This window comes from Leucoraja erinacea, chromosome 3, assembly GCF_028641065.1.
Source record: "Leucoraja erinacea ecotype New England chromosome 3, Leri_hhj_1, whole genome shotgun sequence".
Classification (NCBI taxonomy): domain Eukaryota; kingdom Metazoa; phylum Chordata; class Chondrichthyes; order Rajiformes; family Rajidae; genus Leucoraja; species Leucoraja erinaceus.
This window is the reverse complement of record NC_073379.1, coordinates 4411460-4437774: the sequence shown is the minus strand read 5'-3', so window position 1 is coordinate 4437774 and position 26315 is coordinate 4411460. Positions and strand designations below refer to the sequence as shown.

Genomic DNA, 26315 nt, shown 5'->3' with positions numbered 1-26315 from the left:
AGACTCAGTGCGTCTACCCGATCTATTCCTCTCGTGAAATCTATACATTCAGTGGACTGTGTCTATGCATGGGGTACTGGGATTGTCTTTATGTATAGCAATAATCTCACTGATCTATATACAAAAAAAAATGTATTTCCGTGTCCCTAGATAAATGTGACATTGAAATGAACATAGAACCGTTGAACCATTTATTATGCTGCTTTAAAATATGAGCCATAAGTCCAAATGTTTGATCACATTTTTTGATCAGTTTTCAGCCACACGTGAAAAAAGTGGGCAACCTTCTGGTCTAGAGTAACTTTAGACTGTTCGGCACGGTGGCGCAGCGGTAGAGTTGCTGCCTGGCAGCACCAGAGACCCGGGTTCGATCCCGACTACGGGTGCTTGTCTGTACAGTTTATAGGTTCTCCCCGTGACCTGCGTGGGTTTTCTCCAGGTGCTCCGGTTTCCTCCCACACTCCAAAGGCGTACAGGTTCGTAGCCCAATTAGCTTGTTATAATTATCAATTGTTCCTAGTGGTGTGTGTGTGGGATAGAGTTTGTGTGCGGTGATCGCTGTTCGGCACGGTCTTGGTGGGCCCGAAGGGCCCGTTTCCGCTTCGGCCCACCGATTCTGAGCCGACCAGTAACCACCCCGTACATTAAACCCACGTTTAATCTAAGGAAGGACATTATTGCCATAGAGGGAGTGCAGAGACGGTTCACCAGACTGATTCCTGGGATGTCAGCACTGTCTTATGAAGAAAGACTGGATAGACTTGGTTTATACTCTCTAGAATTTAAGAGATTGAGAGGGGATCTTATAGAAACTTACAAAATTCTTAAGGGGTTGGACAGGCTAGATGCAGGAAGATTGTTCCCGATGTTGGGGAAGTCCAGGAGAAGGGGTCACAGCTTAAGGATAAGGGGGAAATCCTTTAAAACCGAGATGAGGAGAACTTTTTTCACACAGAGTGGTGAATCTCTGGAACTCTCTGCCACAGAGGGTAGTTGAGGCCAGTTCATTGGCTATATTTAAGAGGGAGTTAGATGTGGCCCTTGTGGCTAAGGGGATCAGGGGGTATGGAGAGATGGCAGGTACGGGATACTGAGTTGGATGATCAGCTATGATCATATTGAATGGCGGTGCAGGCTCGAAGGGCCGAATGGCCTACTCCTGCACCTATTTTCTATGTTTCTATGTTTACTGGGGACAATTTTCCCGACAGTTAACCTACAAACATCTGTACGTCTTTTGAGTGTGGGAGGATACCGGAGCACCCGGAGAAAACCCACGCAGGTCACAGGCCCTTCAACCCACCGAGTCCGCGCCGCCCAGCGATCACCCCTGTACACGAGCACTGTCCCACACACTAGCGACAATTTACAATTTTCACCACAGCCAATTAACCTACAAACCTGTACGTCTTTGGAGTGTGGGAGGAAACCGGAGCACCTGGAGAAAACCCACGCGGTTACAAGGAGAACGTACAAACTCCGTACAGACAGCGCCCGTAGTCAGGATCAAACCCGGTTCTCTGGCGCTGTGAGGCAGCAGCTCTACCGCTACGCCACCGCGTTGCCCCGAAGAGAATGACCGTCCCTTTTGCAGCCCACAATGGAATTTGGCAACTGCTGGCTGGAGTCGGTGAGTGAGGAGCCTGGCAGCCTGGGCCTGCTCCTTCATTGTTAAATTTGTCCCGGCAACAGTGCTAACAGGAGGCGAGTGAGTTTCTGGTTTATTAATCGGGCTGCCATCTGACTATTGTGCGAGCCTCTGCCATTTGCTGATATAACAGTTTTAAAAGAGACGAGACTAAGTGGGACCCATTGGGTTGCAGTCACCACGAGGGGTGTGAGGGGGGGGAGGGGGGGGGGGTGTGGGGTGGGAGGGGAAGTGTGTATGTGGGGGAAGGTGTGGGGGCATGGGGGCGAGAGAGGATGCTTTGGAGAGGGGTGTATGTGGGCAGGGGGTTGTGGAGGGGATGGGGTGTGTGTGTGGGTGGGGGTGTTGTGGAGGAGGGTTGGGGGGGAGGGAGAATTGTGGGGGAGGGGTGTGTGGGCATGGGGGGGTTGTGAGGGGTGTGGAAGGGAAGAGTGCGTGGGAGGAGAGGTTGTGTGGGGGCAGCGGGGGAGGGGTGTTGGGGCGGGGGGGGGGGGGAGCTCGGAGAAATGACGGGGGAAGAGCCATGGGGGAGAGTGCGGTATCACAGGGGAGGGCGGCAGGAACCAGCGAGAGGGACCAGAGAGGAAAGGGTTGTGTGTGTGATGGGGACTCACAGCAGGCGCTGGTCGCTTTGCTGGTTGCTGGTCGAACTCCTCCGCTGGGACCAGAGTCTCCACTTTCCGTTTGACGACATTGGCGCCATCTCCTACTCCGACTGGCTGGGTCGGGTCGGGTCGTTTCCAGTCCCTCCCTCCGAAAATTGTGTTGGGTTGGAGACCTCCACCAGCCAACCAGAGCTTCCTGCAGCTGCAGTAAAGACGCGATGGTGCAGGAAGGGGCGGAGTGACAGTAGAAGGGACCAATCCGCGCGGCGCTGAACAGCAGGAGAGGCAATCGATCTGCGCACGCGCAGTTTTTAAGATTTTTAAACCTCGATAACTCTTACCAGCTTCCACCGATCAGAACAAAACTCGGTGAAATTGCAGCACAGGAGAACGGTGAGTAAGCTGGAGAAATATCCTAGCGTTATCGTGCACCGTTTTTGCGCACGTAGAATGACCGCCAAACCGGAAGATAACAAGATCAGAGTTTTAGTTACGTGTAGATGATGTGTGTGTCTGGTGGAGGGGGTGATAAATGTTTAAAATTAGGACAAAGACTGACACAAAACGCTGGAGTAACTCGACGGGACACGCAGCATCTCCGGAGAGAAGGAATAGGTGACATTTTGGGTGGAGACGCTTCTTCAAATTAGGACTGCTGTTTTTGAGACGTGCATCTCTGGCATGGTGCTATCTCTCGCAGTTATAAAGGTGCAAGATGCGCCTTGCCAGATGGTGGGAATGTTTACATTGGTGCAGAATATCCCAGAGCTCTCATGCCCGCATTGTGATTGTTGCTGTTGCCAGACATACAGCGGTAATTATTCCTTTCACAGGCCAAAGCTAAACCTTTACCATTATCCTACAAGAAAACTGCAAAATGGGTGAAGGCAAATGGTGGGGAAAAGTTGCGTTTTATTAAAGGGTGGGGTTTTAATACAATCCATAAATGCTAATTTGTTAAACATAATCCCAGGGAGCGTTTAGTATAGATTAGATTAGATTCCTTTATTGTCATTCAGATTTCGGTCTGAACGAAATTACGTTGCCTGCAGTCATACACAGAACCAATAAAAACAAAACATACAATAAACACAAATTAAACATCCACCACAGTGAGTTCACCAAGCACATCCTCACTGTGATGGAGGCAAAAGTCTTAGTCTCCGTCTCTTCCCTCCTTGTTCTCCCTCTGCGCTGAGGCGATCGATCCAGGCCGGAGATGCCGCCCTCCAGTCCAGCGGACCTCCGTGGTGATGTCGTCGCCGCCGCCGAAAGCCGGAACGCCGTCTCAGCTCCGAGACGGCCCACCACACCATCAGCTCCGATCGCTGTTTAGAGATACAGCGCGTAAACAGGCCCTTCAGCCCACCGAGTCCGTGCCAACCAGCGATCATCCCGGCACACTAACACTATCCTACACACACACACACTCTAGGGACAATTTACAATTATACCCAGCCAATTAACCTACAAACCTGTACGTCTTTGGAGTGGAGGAGGAAACTGGAGATCCTGGAGAAAACCAATGCAGATCGCAGGGAGAATGTACAAACACTGTGTAGACAGCACCTGTAGTCGGGATCAAACTCGGGTCTCCGGCGCTTCAAGGCAGCAACGCTAACCCTTCATCTCCGTACCACCCAGAGAGTGGTGTTCTCTGAGGGTACTCTTTTTCTCAAAGTTTACCATAATACTAAGTAGAATATATTTTAGACCTTTTTTTTTCGTACTCTGACCAAGATACAGAATTGCATTTACTTAAGGGCTTCCGCAGTTAGACCAGGGCAGGACAAACACAGTGAATGGCAGGGCTCTGGGAGTTATTGTTGAGCAGAAAGCCTCAGGGGGACAAGCAGATAGGAACAACATTTCGAAGCCATTTGGACAGATTGATGGATAGGAAAGATTGAGGGATATCGGCCAAATGTAGGCAAATTGGTTGGAATGCACATCTTAGGACAAAGGTCCTGTTTCCATGCTGTATGACTCTGGCATTAACAAGTTCCTTTATGTGGAAATAATGAAAGGCCTGGATCGAGTGGATGTGGAGAGGATGCTATCACTAGTGGGAGAGTCTAGGACTAGAGGTCAAAGCCTCAGAATTAAAGGACGTCCCTTTAGAAAGGAGATGAGAATGAATTTCTTTAATCAGAGGGTGGTGAATCTGTGGAATTCTTTGCCACAGAAGGCTGTGGAGGCCAAGTCAGTGGATATTTTTAAAGCAGAGATAGATAGATTCTTGATTGGTACAGGTGTCAGGGGTTATGGGGAGATGGCAGGAGAATGGGGTGAGGAATGAGAGATAGGTCAGGCATGAATGAATGATGGAGTAGACTTGATGGGTCGAATGGCCTAATTCTACTCCCTATCACTTATGATCATATGAATTCATGTTCCCCCTGGCTACAGTATCTAGAACAACGAGTCTGTTTTGAAATAAGGGTTTGGCTATTCAGAGCAGTGAGTCGAAGAAACATCTTAACCTAGAAGCCTTTCAGGAGCTAATCTAATTCAGTTTCGAGATACAGCATGGAAACAGGCCCTTTGACCCTCCGATGTTCATGCCGGCCATCGATCCCCATACACTAACACTAACCTACACACACACACACACACACACACACACACACACACACACACACACACACACACAACACACACAACACACACACACACACACACACACACACACACACACACACACACACACACACACACACACAATACGGATCATTTCCAATTTTGAAGCCGATTAACCTACAAACCTGTACATCTTTGGAGGGTGGGAGGAAACTGGAGCACCCGGGGAAAACCCACACAGGTCACGGGGAGAACGTTGTATAAACTCCGTACAGACAGCACCCGTAGTCGGGATCGAACCCGGGTCCCTGGTGCTGTAAGGCAGCAACTCTACCACTGTGCCACCGTACCAACCATGCTGCCGATCCCTGCTTCTTTTTTTATAGTGTTCTTGAATTCAGGCATAGGTCGGGTGGACAGGACCTTTACCCCAGGGTGGAAATGTCAAAGGCTAAAGGGCATTCCTTAAAGTGTGAGTGGGGCAAAGTTTAAAGGAGATGTGTGGGGCAGGATTTTTTACACAGAGGGTGGTGAGTGCAGGGAATGTGATGTCAAGGGTGGTGGTGGAGGTTGATATGGAAGTGGCGTTTACGAGGCTATTAGACAGGCACGTGTATATGCAGAGAATGGAGGGATATGGATCATGTGCAGGCAGGCGAGATTAGGTCATCTTGATACCATTTTCGCCAAAAACATTGTAGGACAAAGGGCCTGTTTCTGTGCTGTACTTTTCTATCAAAAAAGACAACATCCTTTGATGGGAATATGGTCATGTGGTGGAGGTATTTCAGTGGCGTTTAAGAGGCTATTAGATAGGCACGTGTATATGCAGAGAATGGAGGGATATGGATCATATGCAGGCAGGCGAGATTAGGTTATCTTGATACCATTTTCACAAAAAACATTGCAGGCCAAAGGGCCTGTTCCTGTGCTATACTTTTCTATCAAAAAAGACATAAAGTGTTGGAATAACTCAGCAAGTCAGGCAGTATCTCTGGGGAACATGGATGGGCAACATTGTGGGTCATGGCCTTTCATCAGACATTTCTTTTGCATTACCTCGTGTATACATTTGTACTTTTCTATATTCAATGTTCATGCACGTCATCTTTAGGCAGCATCGGTAGAGTTGCTGCCGTGACCTGCGTGGGTTTTATCCGGGTGCTCCGGCTTCCTCCCACACTCCAAAGACGTACAGGTTTGGAGGTTAATTGGCTTTGGTAAAATTATAAATTGTCCCTAGTGTGTGTAGGATAGTGTTAATGTGTGGGGATCGCTGGTCGGCACGAACTTACTGGGTCGAAGGGTGTGTTTCCACGCTGTATCTCTGAACTAAACTGCATGAGAGTGTCCACATAATTGTTAGTGTGTAAAACTCTGGAACGGAGGTTGAGGAACGGTCTTGGGTTTTGTTTCCCCACAATGACGGGGATTTGGGTGAGTGTGAGATCGGCTCTTTTTGACAAGGAAGCCTTCTCCTAGCTTTCTCGTAACTCCAGGGGACTTAAACGTTCAACTTCCAACTCTGACTGAAACTCAGCTGAATGAGCAAAAGGGTCAGAGGATAGACACAAAGTGCTGGAGTAACTCAGCAGGTCAGGCAGCATCTCTGGAGAGAATGAGTGGGTGACGTTTCAGGTCGGAACCCTTCTTCATATTCCTTCTTTGTATGACTTCTTCAGACTAAAGGGTTAGAAGTCAAAACAGTCACTGGAAAACATAAAATATACCTTGCGTATGGTGTAAAAATAATGTCAAGTGTGCTGACTACCATAATTTCTGGTTGTGAATAGCTTAGAAAAACGTTTTCATGCAGCCTCACCCAGAAATATTTGAGAAGATTTATAAGTCACTAGACCAAGTGCAGACCCGTTGGGTCTGCTCCCCCAATGGTGTGATCCCCCAACCCAATATTCCACCATGCACCCGTCTCCTCCAACGGAACTGAAGCTGTTCCCAAATGTAAGATTCCTGCACTCCCCTGCCTCCCTCAGCAGTGGATTAAAAAAAATTCCAATTGCACCTGCCCTGCCTGCTGCAGCAGTGAAAAGTTCAGAGTGTTCCTGTCTTGCAACTTTGTTTTGAAGTGTGTTGGAAGCTGATAGGAAGGAGCAGCCGTCAACGAATCAAAAGGCAGAAAGGCAGCCGGACACCGGATGGCAGCCACACAGGTTTTAATATATAATAGATAAGGTCATGTGATAGGAGTAGAATCAGGCCATTCGGCCCATCCTCTCCTCTGCCATTCAATCATAACTGATCTATCTCTCTCTCTCCTAACCCCATTCCCCTGCCTTATCCTCATAACCTCTGACACCCGAACTAATCAAGAAAGTCTGAAGAAGGGACTCGACCCGAAACGTCGCCTATTCCTTCTCTCCATAGATGCTTCCTCACCCGCTGAGTTTCTCCAGTATTTTATGTCTACCTTCGATTGTTCCAGCATCTGCAGTTCTTTCTTAAACAAGAAACTGACCATCTTTGCCGTAAGTTTGTGTCGCTGTTTTATTTGAGAATGCTAGAGACAGTGTTGTTCTCACTGCTGTGGTGCGTGTCGCACTTTCTAAGCTGCAGTTCACACTCTCCAGCTCTGCTTTGGATCTGTGACAGTGCAACATGTGGTGTGTGGTGGGAAAACTGTGTGCCTGGCACATCACAGCCACGCTGCCGAGAGGTCTGGAGAAGTGAATTATTCAGCATTTCCCAGTCCGTCTGTTTCCTGCGATTCCATGAAAAGAGAGCCCATCAAAGGGAAACTAGATGTCCAATTGCTTCTGCAACTGCGGAAATTGTTGAGTAGAGTGTGCACCAGATCTTTTTCTCTAACTGTGCATTTCTCTAAAGGTTTAAAGGGGTGTGAGCCAAATGTGGGCAAATGGGACTAGCTTAGATAGGTCATCTTGTCGGCATGGACATGTTGGATGGAAGGGCCTGTTTTCCCACTGTCTGCCCCTATGACTTGTGGGAGAGAACCTTGATGCCATGTACGTTCCAAAATACATCATAAGATCATAAGTGATAGGAGTAGAATTAGGCCATTCGGCCCATCAAGTCTACTCCACCAAATCATGGCTGATCTATTTCTCCCTCCTAACCCCATTCTCCTGTCTTCTCCCCATAACCCCTGACACCCGCACTAATCAAAAATCTATATATCTCTGCCTTAAATATATCTACTGACTTGGTCTCCACAGCCCTCTGTGGCAAAGAATTCCACAGGTTCACCTCCCTCTGACTAAATAAATTTCTCCTCGTCTCTTTCCTAAAAGAACGTCCTTTAATTCTGCGGCTATGACCTCTGGTCCTAGACTCTCCCACTAGTGGAAACATCTTCTCCACATCCATTCTATCCAAGCCTTTCACTATTCTGTATGATGCAATGAGGCATGGTAATGTACATGACATGATTAATAAGTTTGGAGATGACACAAAAGATTTAATAGAATCCTGAGGGGTAATATTTTACACACAAAAGGGGGGGTTGTACTGAACGTGCTGCCGGAGGAGGTAGTTGAGGCAGGAACGATCCCAACGCATTGGATTCCATCCTTCCCAGGATGTCACAAAACTATTTACAGCCAACTTAGTACTTTATGAAATGCAGTCGCTGCTGAGAAGCAAGAAGCGTTGTGTACAAAATCATGAGAGGAATAGATCGGGTGGACACGCGGTCTCTTGCCCAGAGTAGGGGAATTGAGAACCAGAGGACATAGGTTTAAGGTGATGGGGGGGGGGGGGAAGATTTCATTGGAACCGGTGGTAATTATTTCACCCAAAGGGTGGTGGATGTATGGAACGGGTATAGGCCGGAAGAGGTAGTTGAGGCAAGTACTATTGCAATGTTTAAGAAACATTTAGACCGATACATGGATAGGACAGGTTTAGAAGGATATGGGCAGGCAGGTGGGACTATAGTAGCTGGGATTTAGTGCCAGTGTGGGCATGTTGGGCCTAGTAGCCTGTTTGCTGTATTACTCTCTGACTCTCTATGAAATTACTTCACCAATGAGTTTTAAAGTATGAAAGAGATTGTATTGAAATGCTGATGAATCTGTGTTCTAATTCACAGTCTTGCTGTTCTCCATTGGTTGAGATCCTCCATTTTGTGTCGGTTGGAAGCCATATTTGTTTTGTATTAACCATATAACAATTACAGCACGGAAACAGGCCATCTCGGCCGTACAAGTCCGTGCCGAACAACTTTTTTCCCTTAGTCCCACCTGTCTGCACTCATACCATAACCCTCCATTCCCTTCTCATCCATATGCCTATCCAATTTATTTTTAAATGATACCAATGAACCTGCCTCCACCACTTCCACTGGAAGCTCATTCCACACCGCTACCACTCTTTGAGTAAAGAAGTTCCCCCTCATGTTACCCCTAAGCTTCTGTCCCTTAATTCTGAAGTCATGTCCTCTTGTTTGAATCTTCCCTATTCTCAAAGGGAAAAGCTTGTCCACGTCAACTCTGTCTATCCCTCTCATCATTTTAAAGACCTCTATCAAGTCCCCCCCCCTTAACCTTCTGCGCTCCAGAGAATAAAGACCTAACTTATTCAACCTATCTCTGTAACTTAGTTGTTGAAACCCAGGCAACATTCTAGTACATCTTCTCAGTACTTTCTCTATTTTGTTGACATCCTTCCTATAATTTGGCGACCAAAATTGTACACCATACTCCAGATTTGGTCTCACCAATGCCTTGTACAATTTTAACATTAAATCCCAGCTTCTATACTCAATGCTCTGATTTATAAAGGCTAGCATACCAAAAGCTTTCTTTACCAGACTCTCCAAACACTATCCCGTACTCTAGTTTATTTTTAGGTTAGAGATACAATGCAGAAACAGGCCCTTCGGCCCACCGAGTCCGTACCGACCAGCAATCCCCGCACATATTTAACTCCTACATATTTAGCTTCAAACACATCTGCACTGTTTGTCCATGTGGTAACAAGTTCCACATTTTAATGACTCTTGTGGGAGAAAAAAAAGTTTGGTTCCTGACAGAATGTTACATTGAAATGATGCCTTGGGTTTCTTGACTTCCCTATAATTTTACAGCTGTTCCACTCACTGAACCAAGGCATGACTTCATTGTTGGCTAAGTGTTGAAACAAAAGCCAGCTCATCACGACAGCAGCGCCAGGTTTCTTAACTCTTCCGCATGGTAAAGATGTTGGGAAAATGGGCTTGCTAAAAATAACTAATGAGGTGGGGCAACGGCAGAGTTGCTGCTTTACAGGGTCGGAGACCCTGGTTCGATCCTGACTACGTCTGTATGGAGTTTGTACCGTCTCCCTGTGACCTGCGCGGGCTTTCACCGGATGTTCCACACTCCAAAGACGTTCAGGTTTGAAGATTAAATGGCTTCGGTAAAGGTTGTAAATTATCCCTCGTGGGTAGGATGGTGCTAGTTTACAGGGATCGCTGGTCGGCACGGACTCGTTGGGCCGAAGGGCCTGTTTCCCTGCTGTTTCTCAACGAAACTGAACCAAACTAAAAAGACAACTTAATTTAAAGTGTAGGAAGGAACTGCAGATGCTGGTGTAAACCGAAGATCGACATAAAACGCTGTAGTAACTCAGCGGTAAAGGCAGCATCTCTGGAGAGAAGGAATGGGTGACGTTTCGGGTTGAGACCCTTCTACAGACTGGTTGGGATAAAGGAAACAAGAGGTAATTAAAGCATAGGCTGTGTTTCTTCTTCTTTCGTGTACATCTTCCATGTTTCAAATGTTGACATCGCTGTCATCAAGCCATCACTTGTAGCAATCCATATCAACGGGACTGAGGTGGAGCGCGTCTCCAGCTATAAATTCCTCGGAGTGCATATCTCGGAGGACTTGTCCTGGTCCCTCAACACCTCCAAGCTGATCAAAAAGGCACAGCAGCGCCTTTACTTCCTTAGGAGGCTCAAGAAAGCCCACCTGTCCCCCCAGATCCTGACCAACTTTTACCGCTGCACCATAGAGAGTATCCTGACCACCAGCTTCACGGTATGGTACAGCAGCTGCACTGCTGCGGACAGGAAAGCACTACAACGGGTGGTGAAAACCGCGCAGCACATCATCGGTGCCCCGCTCCCTGCCATGGATGCCCTCCACCGAAAACGGTGTCTGAGACGGGCTGGGAAGATCATCAAAGACCCCTCACACCCCAACCATGGACTGTTTGCCCTCCTCCCATCAGGGAGGCGGTACAGGAGCCTCAGGTCACGTACCAGCAGGATGAGGAAAAGCTTCTATAACAACACAATCACATTGCTGAACTCGGAGTCCCGACGATAGATTTCTCTGGTCCCTCCGTCCCCCTTTGTTTAATCATTCTGTATTTCCTGATTATTCTGTATCTTCTCTCTTTCTATTTTTTTTCTTGTTTTTTTTCTCTTTATGTACAACTACTACGGACTGACGCAAAACTGCATTTCTTGTACTGATACTTGTATTTGTGCGATGACATTAAAGTTGAATTGAATTGAATTGAAAAAAGATGACGGTGGAACCAGAATTAGCTCAGGATACTGTGTTTAAGAAGGAACTGCAGATGCTGGAAAATCGAAGGTAGGCAAAAGTGCTGGAGAAACTCAGCGGGTGCGCTGCATAGATGCTGCCGCACCCGCTGAGTTTGTCCAGCTCGGGATACTTCCAATTTCCTGCACCGCGATGTGGACGCTTCTGCTGTGGGGCCAGGCTGAGTTTTATCTGCCAGGAAGAGGCTGTAATGCTTAGATTACCCAGGCTATCTCATCTTCTGTGCTGTTTGTGTCCTTGCACCTCCCCTCCCCCACTGACACCCGCTCTCCTGAGCTGGGAAAGCTGCCTGCTATGTGGAGATACCCCCAGAGCTCCAGTGTTGTGTGTGTGTGCGTGCGTGCGCGTGTGTGCGTGGTGGTGTGTGCGTGTGTGTGTGTGTGTCCCCGTGCCTCAGCCAAGCTGGGTGAGAACAGATTGGGACGGACACCAAAAAGATCCATGTTAAAATCTGAAGCTCGGGTCATTGTATTGAAACACATGTGGGCATTCACGCACAATAATAACATCACAATCTGCTCAAGTGTTGTCTCCTGTTACACACCACTTTTCTGAAGCTGGCTGATGTGCCTCATTTTTCTTTATAAATCCAACTGTCTTTCTACCGTTAGTTACAAGGGCTCGGGTACAAAGGATTTTGTTTTAAATCTGACTGGTTCTTGATAAACAGTACTGTTAATTTATCAGCACAAAATGCTGGAGTAACTCACTGGTCAGGTAACATCCCTGGAGAAATGAAATCGGGGTGGCGCGGTGGCACAGCGGTATAGTCAGTGTCTTACAGCGCTTGCAGCACCTGAGACCCGGGTTCAATCCCGACTACAGGTGCTGCCTGTATGGAGTTAATAGTCCGCGCTATATCTCTAAATAAACTAAACTAAATAGCAGGGCTCGAAATTAGCGGTTGCCCGGGTGCCATTGACCACCCAAAGTGCCGCCGGGCAACCTAAACGGCGAGTCATTTTGCCCAGCTTGGCACTGCAGATACTGGTTTATACCGAAGATAGACACGAAAAACTGGAATAACTAAGCGGGTCAGGCAGCATCTCTGGAGAAAAGGAACGTGATGTTTTGTGTCAGCGACGTTTGTAATGCGTGGGAAAGATGCTAAAGTGTGGCGTGACGGAGGGTCGGAGCGAAGGACGGGCCCTGCACAGCAGCGGCAGCGGCTCCATCTCCTCCTCCTCCCGCCCCCCGCCCGGCCTGATAGCGGCCGCTGCCTGCCACTCCGCCAATGGTGCTTTCAAAACAAACCCTCTCGCAAGCCGAGGCCGGGAGCAGGTGGGGGGGTGGGGGGGGGGGGCCTCCTTCTGCCGTCTGAAGCATCTGCACCACTCGGCCCCGCCACTTGCTGTTGGCTGGCGGAGGAGGGGAGGCGAAGGCGAGGAGATCCCAACTGCCTCCCCCTTTGGCGGCGGCACTTGGCGATGGGCAGGGACGGCCAAGGCAATGATGATGCCGGTGTTGTCCGAGGAGTGCTGGTCCCCCAATTCATCCTGTACTGACCCCCCCCCCCCCCTTCCCATCCATCCTGCACTGCTCCACCCCTTCATCCTGCACTGCTCTCCCATCCCTACTGCACTGTTCTCCCATCCCTCCTGCACTGCACCACCCCTTCATCCCGCACAGATCCCCCCCATTCAACACCACTATCATCCCACTCGCTCTCCCCTCACAATTTTACCTACTCCAACCAACACACACTAATTCCCGTGCCTCAATCCATCCATTACGCACCAATTGCCTTCTCAACAACCCCCCCCCCCCCCCCCGCCACCACCATCTATCCATCCTGCACTGATTCATCCCTCCCCCCCCCGACCCTATTGTGCTGGAAATGTCTTCAGAGCGAACATTGACTATGTTTGATAACAGAATGCAATCAAATATGTTTTAATTCCCAATGTTATTATATGTTTTAATCCAAAGTTGTGAACACATGAAACATTAAAACCGCAGTGTTCGATTGTCACTGCTACCATTGACACGTTATTACATAAATAATTTTAACGGCAAATCAAAGCTCTTAATATGGAGTATCAGTACTGTAGTTATTTAATGAGCAACATTCACAACTATACATTGGATTTATCCAGGTTTTACTTCTACAGTCGGTCATATACATCACAAATTTGGTCAGGAGATGTTTCAGTCGAAATTTTAACGTTAATTCTGAAGTGGGAATGATGGAAAAAGCGTCTATCAATAATTGTTTTTCAAATTTGTTGCTTACAAACTGGATATCTTCATTGCTGTTCACAACACATACATCTAATCTGAATGCCCGGTAATGTGGCGTCTTGACACCTTTAAATATATCACCAAAAGAACTTTTGCTGCATTTATGTCCTTTGGCCATCTCTTGTTAGTTAGTGTAATGTTTAACCTGTCAGATGGGTATAGTCAGTTTTAACAGCTATTATCATAAAATGCCTTTAGAAAATTCCTTGCAACCTGTATATTTTGTTGTGCAAAAATCATGTAGGAAGCAAGAGTGTTTCTGTACCAATAACATTAATGACCCATGCTATGGCCATGTCATGATAATTTTCGGTCCTTTACAGAAAACATGCTTGCATCAATCTGTAGTGTGCATGGTTAAGCATATATGTTACCATGGTCCAGGATTTATTGACACAAGTTGATCGTACGCTGAATAATCCAACCACATTTTTGTTTGGAAGTGGAAAGAAATAATAGAAATTGCATTAATTGCAATGTGTAAAAAGAGATGAGATACTGTATTGCAATTTTGCTGCATGTCATTGTGGGATATATCATGTCTATATTGGTGAATATGTTTAATTTGTGACTTTATTTGAAGCAGAATAATATGTGAATGCTTTATTGAGCATAATTCCGACTGGTAACTACGCACTTTGTCCGAGCACATTATCGAACGCGTCATGCAAGCCGTCTTAAATGACCGCCTAAACTGTCATTTGGCAACCTAAAAAGCTGCCAAGGTTGCCCGGCTGGCAACAGGGAAACAAAGTTAAGCGAGAGCCCTGAATAGGTGACGTTTCGGGTCAAGACCCTGCTTCAGACTGTGAGTCAGAGGAGAACGGAACGTCACTTATTCCTTCTATCCAGAGATGCTGCCTGACCCGCTGAGTTACTCCAGATTTTTGCGTCTATCTACTGTGTGAACCAACACCTTCAGTTCCTCCCTACACTGTTAATTTGTGAGCAGTGATCCCCGTACACTCACACAATCCCAAACACACCAGAGACAATTTACAATTTTACCGCAGCCAAATTAACGTACAAATCTGTACGTCTTTGGAGTGTGGGAGGAAGCCAGTGATCCTGGAGAAAACCCACGTACATTCTCCGTGGTCTGAATCGAACTCGGGTCTCTGGCGCTGTAAGGCAGCAACTCTACCATTGCGCCCCATTTGATTTTAAAGACAGAGGGACACAAGGAACAACAGATACTGGTTTATAAAAGCTGAAATGTTGCTTTGTCGTTTTCCTGCTCCTCTGTGGTTTGATGTTGAATGTGGATGTACCTTGACACGTTTAATAATCAGCACATATCTTGTCTCTTCCACCCAGGCCACCCACCGTCTCACGAATGTTTTCACGGACGGTCTCGCTGACTTGCCAATTCCACGTCCGACGCACTAAACTGGTGCTAGTGAGCAACGTTGTCGATTAAGACGAGGAAGGAGGTGAGTGGAGGATGTTGCATAATCGGTATTACCTGCAGATTCTACCACATACCGGCCTCCGACAACATGGTTCCGTTTCCATACCCGCTTCATGGTGGAACCTTACTCCTGGTGATGGGGGTACACTGGATGGCTTGCAGGGCCACCGTTAGTCCAGTCAAGTCACTTTTATTTCTATAGCACATTTAAAAAACAACTCTCGTTGACCAAAGTGCTTTACATTGGTGGAGGTACTAACGTTATACAACAGTGGTTCATAGATTTAGTACATACATAAATACATACATGTAGCCCTCTCTCAGAGGACTATAGGTAGCAATGTTACAAAATTTTGAGATTTTAAAAATCAAGTCTGCAATTTATCCCATCAGATAAAGCATAACAACAAGTTTAATTTGACACCAAATTCACTTTCATATCTCAAGTATTAATAAAGTTATGGCCATTTTCATACTCGGAAATTAGCATCTTGTTCCCTATTGATTTTCAATGGACATTACAAAAAAGCTGTGATCTTGGATAGTCAAAAGCCCGTAACTTTCTTAAGAATTAAGAGAACTGAATGAGATTTTCACCTATCATAGATTGAAGCATTCTGAAAAAATATAAAACAATCTTACTTGGATGACATGAAATTAAAGCATATAATTAGCTAATTACCTAATTGTAGCTAATTACAAAATTGACTGATGTGACAGAAATGGTAATAAACAACCAGACTGCCTTGAAAATTCAAAAATGTGATATTCTCAAGATCAGAACTTTAATATTATTGTATAATATGCTGTAAGTCAGTTATGGATAGGTAAATAAATTACAATTTCTAGCAAAAGACCAAGTCTTTATGGAGAAGATCAGCTGCTAGCTGGTACATTGGCATATCATAATCAGTAGCATCGTCATACTCCTCAGACTGCAACCAATAAGCAACTCTGTACACGTTGTTTTTCCTCAATTTTTCAATTTTAGAAAAAAAGGTAGAGATTATAAAGTTAAACGCTAAAACAAATAGTAAATACTAAAAAAGAAAATCATGTTTAATCAAAATTCAATTACTAGATATAAACATCTATCCATTTCTTAAATAGCCTAAGTGTCCAAAGATTATTCACAAATAATTCACAATATAACATGATTTTTATATCTAATTTACATTAATTTATAGGCCAAATGGAAGGAATTTAGTGTTCAATTGCTGTAAATAAATGCCCATTTAAATCGGTTTTCTAGTGGGTTCCTGTGAACGCGCTGGTTTAGAACGTTCACATCGCGCTGGATTAGTGCCCTCAAATGCTGAGAAAAATACTGCGGGATATAAAAAGCCCAAAATGAGCTACTCGCTATAGAAAACTTTATAAAAGGGTTATATACACGCCCCATTTAATGTAAAAATAAGGTACATACCTTTAATTGTTTGCTTTATAAAACCTGGGGCTGCGAGATGTCGCGGGTTGAGAGAGTGATTTTAAAATTATTATAACTATTATTCGAGGCCTATAAAACTAATAATACCTTTTGCGACCGGGTCTTGCAGCGATTTTCCATTAATGATTTACTAGGCTGAACATCTGCGATTAGAACAGCCTAGTAAAAATCGCGTTTTAAACCCGCCCCCTCTAAACAGCGCCAAAATCGCGGACATGGCTTTGGGCAGATTCCCAATGACGATTCAGGTAGGTTTTGTAACATACCTACTATAGGGAGGGCTATTAGGACAGGTTTGCGTGGAGTGGTGGCCATCCATTACTCCAGGGAGAAGGCGGGGGAATGGGGTTAGGAGGGTGAGGTAGATCATTCATGATTGAATGGTGGAGTTGCCTTGTTGGGTTGAATGGCCTAATTCTATCACTCATGAGCTTAGGATCTGTAGTGACAGTCTTCACGACCTCTCAACATTTTAGCCCCCGATAGTCACTAATTTGCTGACCGTGGTTCAGAAGGTAATCTCATGCTTTCCACGAGCTTGGCATGAGACATTCAAAGCCATCGAAAGATGAATATTCCAGAAGTAGTCTCTTGATTGTAATAATGCAAAACAGTAAAATCACTCATAACAAACTTCTTCTTGTGTAAGAACATCGTCTTCCAGCATATATATATTTCAATCATACGTGATCATATTCGAAAACTCTCTCTTCCCCATGGTCTCCATCGAACTAAACTAAACTATCTGGGAGTCTGCGCTAGAATCCTAGCCACAAACTACGTAAAAATCCCACCCACATAATTACAGGCAGATAAAAATTAAAGGTAACCAGGCACGATTATAATAAACTTTCTAAGCTTAATGGTTCCAACATGATCTAAGGTTTATTTGGCAAAGGATTATTATTTAGACGTCCAACCTGGCATCGCAATCGGAAGCCAGAATCCTATGCCGTTGTTTATTCCCATTCCTCCTTTCACTGTTGTTTCAGAAAGGCCGGTGCAAAGTCTAGTTTGTTTAGTTTATTGTCACTTGTACCGAGAGAGAGAGTGAGAAGCTTTTTGTTGTGTACTATCCAGTCATTGATAAGACCTCGTGATCGCAATCGAGCCGTCCACAGTGTTCAGATAGATGATGAAGGGTCTAATGTTTAGGGCAAGATAAAGTCCAGTATAATCCGATTAAAGATAGTCCGAAGATCTCCAATGCGGTAGATCAAGACCGCGCTCCAGTCGGTGGTATGGTGGTTCAGTTGCGTGGATTTGGGAGAAACCTCTTTCCTGAGTGGAATGTGGAGCTTGAACTCTGGGGCGGGAGAGTTGTGGGGGGGGGGGGGGGGGGGGGGGGGGGGATACTCGGGGAGTAACTGAGGCAAAGAACGATGATGTATTTAATAGGCATTTATGTGAGGGGAAATTGAATCATTATTCTGACAGGGGCTAAATAAAACATGTCGGATGTCGGAAAAGGCCCATGTCGAAGAAAGCAAAAAAGCAATTGTGTTTAGTTTAGTTTAGTTTGGAGAAAGAGCGCGGAAACAGGCACTTCGGCCCATTGAGTTCACGCCGACCAGCGATCCCCCGCACATTAACACTGTCCTACACACACCAGGGACAATCTACAATTATACCAAGCCAATTAGCCTACAAACCTGTACATCTTTGGAGTGTGGGAGGAAACTGGGGAAAACCCACATAATTCACGGGCAGAAAGTACAAACTCCGTACAGGCAGCGCCGTTAGCTGTGCGGAATTCTTGAACACGGTCATGTTTTCGGAGCCCCGCGCGATGTCAGGACCAGCTCCGCACAACTCCATGCGGACCGGCGATCGAAGTGGGACCGGCCCCGCGAGGCCGTACGGCTCAAGCGACCACATTTGGTCGCGCTTGCCGCATGGAGTCGCATGCTCGTGGGACAGGCCCTTAAGGCAACAACTCTACCACTGCGCCACTGTGCTGTTTGATTGGCCTATTCCTCAGCTTTGGCTGTACATTCATCTCAATACTTGTTGACAATTTTTGTGGGCACCCTAGTACATAACTGAGAAAAAGTAACGATCGTAAGTTCTTACTGTTCTCTGATTTGGCCGGATGTATTAGCTTGCGATGGTCACATTGGGTGAGAAGAAACAGTCAGCGGAGCTGGAGTTTGTTATGAAGAACAGAATGTCCTCGTGGAACAGTAAACCATCATTGAATGAGTTGTTTACGGAGCCCAATAAGCGACAGTGGCACTCGCCCTGACACACCCTGTCAATTAGAGTGATACAGTGTGGAAAGAAACCCCTTCAGTCCAACTTGCCCATACCAACCAACATGCCCCATCTACACTAGTCTCACCTTCCTGCGTTTGGCCCATATCCTTCCAAACCTGTCCGATACATGTACCTGTCCAAATGTTTTGCAAACATTGTGATAGCTTTTAAAATTCAAACCTGGAGCAATGGCAGCAGATGTTTATGGCAATCACTTGTGCAATGGATCAATAAGTACGGTAGGTCTTCAGCTTTTGAGCAAGGGGCGCAAGGTGGTGCAGCGGTAGTGTTGCTGCCTTATAGCGCCAGAGATCCGGGTGCAATCCTGACTCTGCACGGAGTGTGTACTTTCTGCCCGTGCCCTGCGTGGGTTTTCTCTGGGCTCTCCGGTTTCCTCCCACACTCCAAAGTTGTACAGGTGGGATTGATGACTCATTCTCACACCTTTCACTTCCTTATCTCTGTATCTCCCTCTCCCCTGACTCTCAGGTCGAAGAAGGGTCTCGACCCAAAACGTCACCTTCCTTCTCTCCAGAGATGCTGCCTGACCCGCTGATACTACTCCAGCATTTTGTGTCTATTTTCAGGTTTATAGGTTAATTGGCTTCAGTAAAATTGTAGATGATCTCTAGTGTGTAGGATAGCGTTAGTGTGCGGGGATCGCTGGGCAGTGCGGTCTCGGTGGGTGGGCTGAAGGGCCTGTTTCTGCGCTGTATCTCTAAACCACCATTGATGCTTCATTTCACTCAACATTCTATTGCCTTTCTTACAAAGTCTGTAGAATTCATTGTAGTGTTTCTACTTTAAAAAATATATACAAGTTTGTTCAGGGTATTTTTGTGGCTTAGGAGTGAATCCAAAATCAATAGTTATAAATTACTGAGTGGTCAGGGCAATTTCTAGAGGCTGTCTTGGCTACATCTGTCCAGATATTAAGTCTAATGTAATGTAATTCTGCTGACTTATTATGATGCTAATGGTTTGTAACAAGCAGTGAGCCTGCAAAAGCAATGTGGAGTCTTGGAGCGACAAAGAAAACTCCGAACCTGTTAAATATAGCCTATAACCTGTAGGATGTGGCTTGGGCGATGGGGAACGAAGGAGGACCCAGCGTGGGATACTTTGTAACTGTCGGCGCCCTTTATGTGGCAACTCTTTGCATACCTTAGGTATACAAAACAAAGAATATCACAGTGACTCGTCACGTGACAACAAAGCATCCATCCATCCATTCATTCAATCATTCATTCATTCATCCATCCATCCATTCATTCAAAATGTAATATGATAAATGGCTTTGCATTATTCAGCAAACAAATGTCACAAGGTGGAAGACTTTAGCAAAGTAGCAATTTGAGGAAATGCAAGAATCCCAAGTTTCCATCGATCCAACTGATTTGGTGAAATACCACTGCACCACTCTTTTGAACCCAGAACTTGATTGTAAAAAGGAGCATCATTGTTTTTTACAGCCTATCGGCATCCCCCCCCCCCCCCCCTCTTATAAATGTAGACACAAGGAACTGCAGATGCTGGAATCTTGTGTAGTCCAGGGCAGTCACGGTGGTGCAGCGGTAGAGTTGCTGCCTTGCATCGAATGCAGCGCCGGAGACCCAGGTTCGATCACGACTATGGGTGCTGTCTGTACGGAGTTTGTACGTTCTCCCCGTGACCTGCGTGGGTTTTCCCCGAGATCTTCGGTTTCCTCCCGCACTCCAAAGATGCACAGGTTTGTAGGTTAATTGGCTCGGTAAATGTAAAAATTGTCCCTGGTGGGTGTAGGATAGTGTTAATGTACGGGGATCGCTGGTCAGCGCCTAATGAAACTTTATTTCAGTTCCTCTACCCCCTTAGATCCTCTGTTCTCCAGTACATCTGGGGGATTGTTTGTGTCTTCCTTAGTGAAGACAGATCCGAAGTACCTATTCAACTCTTCTGCCATTTCCTTGTTGCCCATAATAATTTCACCCGTGTCTGCATTCAAGGGACCCACATTTGACTTTGCTACTCTTTTTCCCTTAACATATCTAAAGAAACTTTTACAGTCCTTCTTTATATTCCTGGCCAGCTTCCCTTCGTACTTCATCTTTTCAGCCCGTGTTGCCCGTTTTGTTTCCTTCTGTTGTCCTATGAAAGTTTCCCAATCCTCTGGCTTCCGGCTACTCTTTGCTGTGTTATACATCTTTTCTTTTAGTTTTATTATATCCCTAACTTCTTTTGTCAGCCACGGTTGCCTCCTACTCCCCTTGGAATCTTTCTTCCTTTTTGGATTGAAATGATCCTGCAGCTTCCAGATTATGCCCAGAAATTCCTGCCATTGCTGTCCCACTGTCATTCCTGCTAGGATCCCTTTCCAGTCTACCTTGGCCAGCTCCCCTCTCATACCTTTAGTCCCCTTTGTTCAACTGCATCACTGCCACTTCCGATTTAACCTTCTCCTTCTCAAATTGCAGATTAAAACTAATCATATTATTATCACTACCTCCAAGCAGTTCCTTTACCTAGAGTTCTCTTATCATACCTGGTTCATTGGACAACATTAAATCCAGAATTGCCTTTTCTCTGGTCGGCTCCATTACAAGCTGCTCTAAGAATCCATCTCGGAGGCATTCTACAAACTCTCTTCCTTGGAGTCCTGAACCAACCTGATTTTCCCAGTCTACCTGCATATTGAAATCCCCCATCACCACAGTGGCATTACCTTTGTTACATGCCAGTTTTAACTCCTGCTGCAACTTACACCCTACATCCGGGCTACTATTTGGGGGTCTGTAGATAACACCAATTAGTGTCTTCTTGCCTTTACAATTCCTCAACTCAATCCACAATGATTCTACCTCGTCAGTCCCTATATCCATCCCTCACCAGCAGAGCTAACCCCCCTCCTCTGCCCACCTGCCTGTCCTCTCTATAGGATGTATTACCCTGAATATTAAGTTCCCAGGCCCGATCCTCCTACAGCCACGTCTCAGTAATCCCCACAATGTCATATCTACCAACCTCTAACTGAGACTCAAGCTCGTCTACTTTACTTCTTATACTTCACGCCTTCATATACAATACTTTGGATTCCTTACGCACCTCACCTTTCAAATAGACATTAGACTTTAGTGATACAGCGGTGAAACAGGCCATTTGGCCCAGCAAATCCATCCTACACACCGTGCTGACAATTGTACCAAGGCCAATTGACCTCCCAACCACTACGTCTTTGGAGTGTGGCTGGAAACCGGAGCACCCGGGGCAAACTCACTCAGTCACAGGGAGAACGTACGAACACCGGCTTCGGTAAAAAAGTAGGGCAGTGCAAGTGTACGGGGATCGCTGGTCGGCGCGGACTCGGTGGGCAAACGGACCTGTTGCCGCACTGTGTCTCTAAACTAATCTAAACATGCAGTGCCATGGGACTTTATCTGAAGCCCATTAGCTGCTGTTATGTGGAGAATCATAGCAAAAGCACTTTTCCTGCCACCACCAGTGTGGGGGTTATAACACTATAATTAGTCTAGTAAAGGTTTTGCTCGGAACAAAAACATTAGGGGCCTGGGATGTTTTCAGTTATTTTCAGGCAGAATTTCCCATGGTGACCTTTCTACAGCAAGTACAATAGCCTGTCACTGTAAATATTTTGATATACCAGGTATTGTTCGTGGCCTTCACATTCACAGACCAACACAATGCAGTATTTGTGAAAACACTCAATATTCTTTTATCTCATTCCTCCTATATTTTTTTTTCTCTCTTCCTGGTTCTGCCTTAATCTCCAGAGTTACTTATCACAGGCAAAACAATTTAGTTCACACACACATGTCTATGGGTGTTCTTGGTGAATAAACCGGTCACACCCAGTGTGTTTCTGTGCAGTTCAGTCCACTCTTAGTGAGTTTGAGGAAGAAGGGTCTCGACCCGAAACGGCACCCATTCCTTCTCTCCAGAGATGCTGCCTGTCCCCGCTGAGTTACTCCAGCTTTTTGATGTCTGTCTTCGGCAGTGAGTTTGGGGTTTGCCTTACAATCCCTTGGAACTCTCTTTGCTATTGGGTGCTAGAACGCAGTTGCAAAATTGACAGAATGAATTGTCCATGTTGCAGACTTTTACCTTCAAGACTCCCAAGTGCCACACATTCCATTTCCGTTCCACTGTTGAAGACATGAATTGGACTGATGTGCAATTTAATCATATGTTCTGCGAGCAGAATTAGGCCATTTGGCCCGTCATGTCTACTCTGCCGTAGAATCATGGCTATCTTTCCCGCTCAACCCCATTCTCCCTTTTTGCGTGGTCTTCATAATAGAGCTTTTGTTTCTTTTTCTTTTTCTTCTTTTCTATGGCCTATTTCTTAACTTTTTTCCCTAACTCTTTGCTCAATGGGTCTTTCTTTTTGATCACTCTTTCACAATCTCACGACTCTCTCTCACTTTCTTTACTTTCTTTAAAGCTTAAAAAATGAAGTGGTACAATAAATGGAATAAGATATATTTGGCTTGTACTATTGTAATGAACTGTACTTCTAATAAATACAATTATTTAAAAAAAAAAACCCTAATCTCCTGCCTTCTCCCCATAACCCTTGACACCGGAAGACAGGGTCTCGGCCCGAAACGTCACCCATTCCCTTCTCTCCAGAGATGCTGCCTGTCCCGCTAAGTTACTCCAGCATTTTGTGTCTATCCCTGACACCTGTACTGATCACAAATCTGCCAATCTCCACCTTAAAAACGTCCGATGACTTGGCCTCCACAGCCATCTGTGGTAATGAATTCCACAGATTCACCACCCTCTAAAGAAATTCCTCCTCATCTCCTTTCTAAAGGTACGTCCTTTTATTCTGAGGCTATGGCCTCTGGTCCTAGATTCTCCCACTAGTGGAAACATCCTCTCCACATCCATTCCATCCAAGCCTTTCACTATTCTGTGTTTCAATGAGGTCCCCCCCCCCCCCATCCTTTTAAACTCCATCGAGGACAGGCCCTGTGTCATCATATGTTCACCCGCTAATTCCTGGGATCATTCTTCAGCTCGTGGATATTTTGCACTTATCTCACTTGTACCTTGTAGATATCAGTTTTCAGGCATTCTTTGATCTGTCCTGACAGCACGCAGTGTTGGGTTGTTCTGACAGATTGCATTCTTTCTTTATTCAAACAGCTGGCAAATTATCTCTCAAGACTGATAGCTTCCAGCCGAGCCCACTGCTGACAACTTCCAGGCATTCCACGTGGTTGCGTGCATTTGTGTCAGCAGCTTGCAACTGAACCTCATCTACAGAGGCCCTTGGATTTATAACACCCTATAGATTGTGCAAAGTTAAGATATAAAGGATTCATTGAAGCATTTCAGGGGTGTGAGGAAGCTAATGTGTGGAAAGGAACTGCAGGTGCTGGCTTACACCAAAGATAGACACAAAATGCTGGAGTAACTCAGCGGGACAGGCAGCATCTCTGGAGAGAAGGAACGGGTGACGTTTCGGGTCGAGACCCTTCTTCAACGTCACGGAACTGTCCAGAGTTGCTGCCAGTCCCGCTGAGTTACTCCAGCATTTTGTGTCTATCTTCTGTGAGAAAGCTAAATTAGCCAATTAATATAGTACAAATTCCTGCAGTTGTAATGTCACACTTAATGTGGTGGTGTGATAGATAACTGTTCCTAATTCAGTTGCCTTTCCCAGGCTAAGATCCCCAACATTGAAGCCCTTCTTAATTACGTTGTGCAGGACACATTCATTGCATTCCCAGAACTGGACTCGAAAGATGAACACTGTATTCCATAGAACAAAGAACAATACAGCACAGGAACGTTCATAAACGATAGCTGAGCAGCTGGGCTTGTACACTCTGGTGTTTAGATGGAGAGGGGATCTCATTGAAACATATAAGATTGTTAAGGGCTTGGACACGCAGGAAACATGTTCCCGATGTTGGGGAAGTCCAGAACTAGGGGCCACAGTTTAAGAATAAGGAGTAAAGGGCCTGTCCCACCAGCATGCGACTCCATGCGGCAAGCGCGACCTAACGTGGTCGCTTGAGCCATACGGCCTCGCGGGGCTGGTCCCACTTCGATCTCCGGAGCCGTATGGAGTTGTGCGGAGCTGGGCTCCGAAAAACTGACCGTTTAAAAAAAATTCTGCCGCGGCAACGGCCTGCCGGCCCACAGCCGCTTCAACGCTGTACGTCACGAGCGAACTTCCCGCGGACTTCGCTCAAACTTCATGTCACTCACTCGACCTCCACGCAGCCCCCGCTTCTGGTTTGGTTGCGCTTGCCGCATGCAGGCGCATGATGGTGGGACCGGCCCTTTGGGTCGCGCTTGCCGCATGGATTCGCATGCTCGTGGGACAGGCCCTTGAGCCATTTAGAACGGAGACGAGGAAACACTTTTTCTCACAGAGAGTGGTGAGTCTGTGGAATTCTCTGCCTCAGAGGACGTGCGAGGCAGGTTCTCTGGTTACTTTCAAGAAAGAGTTTCTTAAAAATAACAGAGTCAGGGGATATGGGGAGAAGGCAGGAACGGGGTACTGATTGGGGAAGATCAGCCATGATCACATTGAATGGCGGTGGTGGCTCGAAGGGCCGAATGGCCTACTCCTGCACCTATTGTCTATTGTCTATTGATAGGAGCAGAAATAGGCCATTAAATCATGTCTGATCTATCTCTTCTAACCCCCTTCTCCCCGTAATCCCTGACACCCATACTAATCAAAAATCTATCTATGTCTGTCTTAAAAATATCCACTGACTCCTGAGACATGCCTGATCCACAGAGCATTTCCAATATTTTCTATTGATCGTTGAATAAAACTTTGTTTTTTTTTGCATTGTAACAAAAAGGTAAGTCTGGAGAGAGGATTAAGGTGTGTGAAATAAAATTGCCCTGCATTTAGATGTCCACTTTGTACTAAAAATAGGATGCATGAAAGCAAGTTATACATAACCTAATGGAGAACTAATTTGGGAACGTGAAATGTAAAGAAGGTTTGCTGATTTTTTGTATGATATACAGTATATATTATACAATATATGTACACGGTGGTGCAGCGGTAGAGTTGCTGCCTTACAGAGCTTGCAGTGCCGGAAACCCGGGTTCGTTCCCGACTACAGGTGCCGTCTGTGCGGAGTTTGTACGTTCTCCCCGTGACCTGCGTGGGTTTTCTCCGAGATCTTCGGTTTTCTCCCACACTCCAAAGACGTACAGGTTTGTGGGTTAATTGGCTTGGTATAGTAATTGTAGGTTAATTGGCTTGCGAGCATCCAGCCGCGGGCGGCGCTGGATTTAAAACACCGCGGAGCTTGGGATCCGAGATCGCCAGAGTCGGAGCTCCAACCAGCGCGGCCTGAGGACTTCGGGTGCCGCGGTCTCTGGGGAGGGAGCGGCCGCTCCAGACATTTCCATGCCGCTGAGGACTATTCACCCAACGCCGTTGTTCCATCTTCCCAGCAAGAGGGCCGATAATATCGGGCCGTCGTTGCAGCAACTGGCTGCGGAGGCCTCAAATAGGCCCCGATCTCGGGTGGACTAGGAGGAGGAGGAGGACTGGACTTTTTGGTGCCTTCCCTCACAGTGGAAAGTGTTGATTCTGCTGCTGGGGGGACGTTCT

At 46.2% G+C, this 26315-nt stretch overlaps 1 protein-coding gene across 2 annotated transcripts in view; it reads left to right on the top strand.

Moving 5' to 3' along the window:
* Positions 1–26315, top strand: part of LOC129694818 (LHFPL tetraspan subfamily member 2 protein-like) — a 210913-nt gene that overhangs the window by 33957 nt on the left and 150641 nt on the right. For both annotated transcript variants that reach the window (XM_055631588.1, XM_055631580.1), the window contains exon 2: positions 14925–15040. The gene's annotated coding sequence lies outside the window, so the exon portion shown is untranslated. The remainder of the gene's footprint in view (positions 1–14924; positions 15041–26315) is intronic.